The following is a 7,330-nucleotide window of genomic DNA, read 5'->3' as shown; positions in this document are numbered from 1 at the left end:
CTCCCGCCTCAGCCTCCCGAGTAGCTGGGACTACAGGCGCCCGCCACCACGCCTGGCTAATTTTTTGTTTTTGTATTTTTAGTAGAGATGGGGTTTCACCGTGTTAGCCAGAATGGTCTCGATTTCCTGACCTCGTGATCCACTCGCCTCGGCCTCCCAATATGAAACTGTATTTTTAATGTTCTAGTTTTATAAGCTGAGTGTTGGGTTTATGGTGTTTATTACTATGTTTTATAGCAAATGTGTTACATATTTTATGTATCAAATATTACAAAATATAAAATAATTATAATTTTTAAGACTGGATTTTGATGTTTTTTCAGTGACAATTTTAACCATTTCATTTTTTAACTTTTTATAACATTTTACTTTTTGCTGCATTTCACACATATTTCAACAACCACTTTTATTCTTTCAAAAGGGGAACAAAGAATGCTTTATTGAAGCATAATGGTAATGTGCTCAATCCCTTTACCCAGGTATAAGAAAATGGATGTCAGTTTCTATGTCAGATCCATTTAACATCTTCAAGAGATTGTTTTTGCATTCCAGCCCAGGTGGTCATGGTGGCCCTAAAGATAGCAACACCTTGTACCTAAAAGCACAAATCCTAACAGGGCAATATTGTTGCAAGGTAATACTTTTCTCCAAGAAAGCAATGAAAGGTAGCATGGGTGAGTTAAGGAGCAACACTGCTATTCTCCTCAACTCAGTGGCATCTACTTGGTACCTACTGTGTGCCCAGCATTGTCATGGGCACTGAGGATGTAGTGATCACTAAAACAAAAACACACAGCCACTGATGGCAGGGGACTCACCTTCATTTTTCTGTAAGTTTCACTTTTTCAAATTTCCAACTTTTATTTTAAGTTCAGGGGTACATGTGCAGGATGTGCAGGTTTGTTACATAGGTAAACGTGTGCCATGGTGGTTTGCTGTACAGATCATCCCATCACCTAGGTATTAAGCCCAGCATCTGTTAGCTATTCTTCCTGATGCTCTCCCTTCCCCCATCCCTGACTCTCCAATAGGCCCCAGTGTGTGTTGTTCCCACATGTCCACGTGTTCTCATCATTCAGATCCAATTTATAAGTGAGAATATATGGTATTTGGTTTTCTGCTCCTGCATTAGTTTGCTGAGGATAATGGCTTCCAGCTCCACTCACATCCCTGCAAAAGACATGATCTCATTTCTTTTTATGGCTGCATAGTATTCCATGGTGTATATGTACCATATTTTCCTTATCCAGTCTATCACTGATGGGCATTTACATTGATTTTATGTCTTCAATATTGTGAATAGTGCTGCAATGAACATACCTGTACATGTATCTTTATAACAGAATGATTTCTATTCCTGTGGGTCTATACCCAGTAATGGGATTGCTGAGTCAAATGGTATTTCTGCCTCTAGGTCTTTGAAAAATCACCACACTGTCTTCCACAACGGTTGAACTAACTTACATACCAGTGTAAAAATGTTCCTTTTTCTCCACAACCTTGCCAGCATCTGTTGCTTTTTTTACTTTTTAATAATAGCCACTCTGACTGGTGTGAGATGCCATCTCATTGTGGTTTTGATTTGCATTTCTCTTATGATCAGTGATGTTGAGGTTTTTTTCATATGTTTCTTGGCCACATGTATGTCTTCTTTTGAGAAGTGCCTGTTCATGTCCTTTGTCCACTTTTTATTTTTTGAAAAGGAGTTTTGCTCTTGTTGCCCAAGCCAGAGTGCAATGGCGCAGTCTTGGCTCACTGCAACCTCTGCTCCCAGGTTCAAGTGATTCTCCTCCCTCAGCCTCCCAAGTAGCTGGGATTACAGGCATGTGCCCGGCTAATTTTTTGTATGTTTAGTAGAAACAGGGTTTCATCACGTTAGCCAGGCTGGTCTTGAACTCCTGACCTCAGATGACCCACCTGCCCGGCCTTCCAAAGTGCTGAGATTGCAGGCATGAGCCACTGCACCCGGCCCCATTTGCCCACTTTTTACTGGGGTTGTTTTTTTTGGGGGGGGGGATATTTGTTTAAGTTTCTTGTAGATACTGGATATTAGACCTTTGTCAGATGGATAGATTGCAAAAATTTTCTCCTATTCTGTGGGTTATCTATTCACTCTGATGATAGTTTCTTTTGCCGTGCAGAAGCTTTATTTAATTCATCCAATTTGTCAATGTTTGCTTTTGTTGCAATTGCCTTTGGCATCTTTGTCATGAAATCTTTGCCTATGCCTATATTCTTTATGGTATTGCCTAGATTTTCTTCTAGGGTATTTATAGTTTTGCATTTTACATTTAAGTCTTTAATCCATCTTGAGTTGATTTTTGTATATGGTGTAAGGAAGGGGTCCAGTTTCAATTTTCTGCATATGGCTCGCCAGTTCTCCCAGCACCATTTGTTGAATAGGGAATTCTTTCTTTGCTGCTTGTTTTTGTCAGATTTGTCAAAGATCAAACGGTTGTAGGTGTGTTGTCTTATTTTAGAGTTGTCTATTCTCTTCCATTGGACTCCTCTTCTTTTTAAAAAAAAATATGAAATGCTTCACAAATTTGTGTGGCATCCTTGCACAGAGGCCGTGGTAATCTTCTCTGTAGCATTCCAATTTTAGTGTATGTGCTAACAAAGCAAGCAAAGAACTCACGGTCTGATGTGGACAGGCCAAGTAAACTGAAGTGCAACAGTGTTAAAGAAACATGAGTAGCCCAGGTATGGGAGAAGTTTACTATAAGTTGTGGGGAGGGGGGTTGATGGTGAATTAGAAAAAGCTTCTAAAGGTAAAGGAAAAAAACAATCCAGAGAGAGGAGACAACATAGGTGAAGACATAGGATCTAAATATAGTATTACTAAATGGTATATTAAGTAGGTGCATTTAATTTTTAAACAGCCCCTAAATCCCATTTAAATGACATTTATGTCAGCATGGAAACAACAAGGGTGCCACTGGTACACCAGGAATTTTGAGAAATTTGTGAGTGTACTCACCAATGCTTCATTATGGGCTTTGGGTTGCTAGAACTGGGGATGCACAGGTTATATTTCAGATGATTTAAAATTTGCTCTACAAGACTTAACATCTAATCATAGCTGACTAGAATCAATATTTAAAATTATTTTACATCTCTTGAGCTTTCTGCAAATTAAAGGGGGAAAAAATTGGCTCTGAATTATTGGGGAATAAACACAAGTTGGAAATTGTTTAAAAAAAGGAATACAAAAACCCAGATCATTAGGACAGTCTCTGCAATCAAATCATCAACTCCCTCCATTGGAAGAGATGGCTTTGCAAGATCTTTGCTGTGGCCTTCCTTGCCCAAGCCTCCTCCATAGGCATAACCATTCTCAATTTCTATGAATCCTTTCAAAGAACTAGAGAGCTGTTTCTGTCAGATAGAGGCACACAGTATTATTACTGCAACAACCCAGTCAGAAGAAGGCTTTATAAATTACTCACTAGGCTGTGGGTGGGTTAAGAACTGATAGTCTGAGTTCCTAGACTTTCCTAACAGAAAATGGTCAACTGCAATTACTTGATTCTCCTTTCAAATGACTAATTCTCCTCTGGTTTCTTTTGGGTCTCTCCCATTTCCATTCTGGGTAGCAATCCCTGCTGGCAGAGATGGTAATTAGGTGTGATTTAAGTGTTGCATAATTTGTACAATGCTATAAAATGCCAGTGCAAAATCAAGAGAGTTTGGTCAAGAGGAAAATTTATTTTGGAAAAAAAGAAGAGAGGGGGAGCAGGTGGCACTAGGCCATCTGCTTCAGAAGGAATAATTATTAGGATTCTTGTTTTGCTGAGAACATTTTTAGAAAAAGCATTTGCAAGGGTTGCTGAAAAGTAGCATCAATTCTGAGAAGGGAGTAGGAAGAGACACAAAAGCCAAGCAGGCCAAACTGTCCAGACAAATCCAGGGCCAACTAAGCCAACCCTGCAAATGAGAACTTCCCAGAAACATCCAGTAGGAAGGAAATCCTGAAAGTAAAAAGTCATCATCAAAGTAGAAAGGATGATTTCAGCTCTGATATTGTCTTTTCATCCATTGATACTATCCAATGCCTTACATCTCCAGGAAGCAGAGTAACATGAAAAGAATTGTGGACCACAACGTTTTAAGGATGTCAGACTTTCTTCTTTCTCAATCTCTACTCCCTGATCATGTGGCCATTTCTTCATGCCTATACCCCTGTCAAGACAAAGGGCTTGGACATATAACTCCTCAGGTGTAAATACCCATGGAGAAAGAGACAAACTCTTACAGGTATCAAGGAAAGAAAAGGGAAGAGAGAAAGAGAGGAAGGGAGGACAAAAGGGTGAAAGACAGTGAGAGGGAGGGAAGCAGGTGAACAGAAAAAAGTGCAAAGAAGAGTATGCTGCTGGGCTCTAACTTTTAGAAGGTATTGATTTGTGAACAAGTACCATGAATTTGGGTTGCTAAAGATGAGAAGTGGTTTCTATAAAATTACCAATTCAAAGGAATTTGTGCTCTGTGATTTTTAATAAATATTGCACACATAATTTAATGCTTTAGTTTTAACAGTTTCTGTAATGTGAACTAAATTAGTCCATTTATTGCAATATTTGCCAGCATCTATTATAATCACTATAATTACTTTCATCTGTCTATTAAAGGACACTTTCTATTTCATATCATTATCCTTACACTGAAATAGCACAATACAAATTAGAAATTATATACAGACAAATCATAATTTCCTCCCAGAATTTAAGTTTCTCATGTGAACACTTCAGTGATAGATTTCAAGTTTGGTCAAAAGAACTTAAACTTAACTCATAATTGGTATAAAATGAGGTTTAATGGATAATATTGAATAGAGTAAAACCTCATGAATTTGGGGTTTTATAAATATATCTTTGTTACATTCATAAAAACATAGTTTTCTAATAACTTATTATTAGTAATTATCTTGTACCAAGAAGAAGCTTCTTAATGCTGTCTCTGAGAGTCTTGAGTGTTTCAAAAGCACTTAAAATTTTCTTATATGCACTGCAGGTTATACTGTCACCAGAGCATTCACTGCTTACTGTCTTTTGGAACTGAAAATAGAGTATTATATCTACCCTATCTATTACACCTGGAAAAATATGCTATACTAAAGGCGGTGTAATCTCCCCTTCCCCTACTTGAAAATACTCTTCTGAAAAGGTTACAGAGAAGGGTTAATTGAAAGAAAAAATATAATCATATCACATATGGTCCTGGTTCTTTGTATGTGTAGATCCCCCAAAAAGGAAGACCACAGAGAAGAGGAGTGAGTGAGAAGGTTCCAAGAACCAACTCTCCCTCCAAACTCACCAACCAAGTACCTAAACCCACATCAGCATAGAATAAAAAAGATTCAGGTCATCTTCTCACAAGAAACTTAGCTTTGCTTCTGAAGGAAAGCCATCTACAAGAAACCCCCATCTAAGATCTTGACTCATTGTTTCCTTGAAGCTATTTAAGTAGATATAGAGACAAATGCCTGTGTTCCCATTTGAGTCATTCCTTGTCCTTTCCTCCACTAGAAATACTCAAGGGACTTGAGCTCAGGGGTCAGTTTTCCAGAAGGAAAAATACCTCATTATGCCTGCCCCAGGCAAGCCTACCTTGAGAAGGAAAGAAAGGAGCTAACCTGATTATGGTGAGACTACACTGAGTAGTTGAACAAGGTGATCCCTAAGGCCCTACCAAAAACAATCAATCTTTTAGTTCTAGTTCAGTCTGTGTCTGATTTTATTGATACTTCTATATGTAAATAATGATATTTTACTAAATGGAAAACACAAACAGAAGTGATGCTTGTGAACTCAGTGCTGCCCTGGTATAAAAGAAAACACAACCAAACTCAGCTGACAACTGTCCACAGAGGCAGCATTTAAATTAGCCTGAGGCAGAGGGGAATCACCAATCACAGTGGTCCAAACTTGAGTTCCTGCAAGCCTTGCCACTGAGAGCTACAGTGCTCTGGGTGTACAAATAAATTTTAAAGGCAGTCTAGGCCACAAGGACTGCAACCCCTAGACAAGTCCTTCTGCTGAATTGGACCCAGAGACAATGGACAGATGGGGCAGGTGACCTACTGAGACACCAGCCAAGGTGACTGAGTGCTGGTATCACCCCTCCCCTAGCCCCAGGCTGTGCAGCTCACAACTCCAAAAGAGACCCCATTCCTTCATTTGAGGAGAGGAGAGGGAAGAATGGGGAGGGCTTTGTCTTGCACCTTGGATACCAGCTGAGCCACAACAGGATAAGGTACCAGTCAGAGTCACAAGGCCCCTTTACTAGGCTCTAGCTCCCAGATAGCATTTCTAGACACACCCTGGACCACAAGGGAACCTGTTGCCTTGAACAGAAGGACCTAGTCCTGGCAGGATTTATCATCTACTAACCAAAGAGCCCTTGGGCCCTGAATAATCAGCAGTGATACCCATGTACCACGTCAAGGGCCTTAGGTGAGATTCTGAAACTTGCTGGCTTCAAGTGAGACTCATAATATTCCCAGGTGTTGTGGTTACAAGGGTAAGATGCCCTCCACTTGAGAAAAGTGGAAGGAAAAGCAAAGGAACTTTGACTTTCACCTTAGGTACCAGCTCAGCCACTAGGGAATAGAGCACCAAGTGGCCTCTTAAGGTCCCCAGTTCCAGGGCTTGGCCCTTAGTCAGCATTTCTGGACTTGCCCTGGGCCGGAGGGGAGCCCAATGTCCTAAACAGTGAGTCCCAGGCCAGGCAACATTCACCACAAGCTGACTGAAGAGCCCACGTAAGGGAACATCAGTGGTAGTTTGGCAGTACTTTCTATGAACCTTTGTTGGCCATTGCCACAGGATGAGGCTCTTCTGCCTTTGGTAAAAGATGGAAAGATGGAAAGAGAGGGAAGGACTGCATCTTGTGGTTTGAGTGCCAGCTCAGCTGCTATGCAATAGAACACCAGGTAGACTTTCAAGGTTTTTGACTCTAGTCTCTGGTCTCAGATGGCACCCCTAGACATGCACAGGGTCTCGGAGAACTTGCCACCCTGAAGGGAAGGAAGTAGGCCTGGCAGGCTCTGCCACCTGCTGATGGTAGAGCCCCAGGGTCTTGAGCAAACATAGGCCATAGCCAGGGAGGGTTCCACCAGGTCTTGGGTGAGACCCAATTCTGTACTGGCTTCAGGTCTGACTCAACACAGTCCTAGGGGTGATGACCCCAGAGGTGCTTTTGTCACATTATTCCCAGCTCCAGGGGGCTCAGAACAGAGGAAAAAGACTCCATTCATTTGGGAGAAAGTATGGGAAGAAAACAAGGGTCTCTACCTGGTAATCCAGAGAATTATTGCAGATCTTATTCAAGA

General features: G+C 40.8%; 1 non-coding gene across 1 annotated transcript; it reads right to left on the bottom strand.

Annotated features, from left to right (window-relative positions):
- Nucleotides 1-2,522: 2,522 nt before the first annotated feature.
- LOC123568877 (U6 spliceosomal RNA) lies at nt 2,523-2,625 on the bottom strand. Its single transcript, XR_006692437.1, has one exon. It is a non-coding gene; the product is annotated as a U6 spliceosomal RNA (small nuclear RNA).
- Nucleotides 2,626-7,330: the final 4,705 nt, after the last annotated feature.

The sequence above is a fragment of the Macaca fascicularis genome, chromosome 14 (assembly GCF_037993035.2).
Source record: "Macaca fascicularis isolate 582-1 chromosome 14, T2T-MFA8v1.1".
Classification (NCBI taxonomy): Eukaryota; Metazoa; Chordata; class Mammalia; order Primates; family Cercopithecidae; genus Macaca; species Macaca fascicularis.
This window is presented reverse-complemented; position numbering and strand designations above follow the sequence as displayed.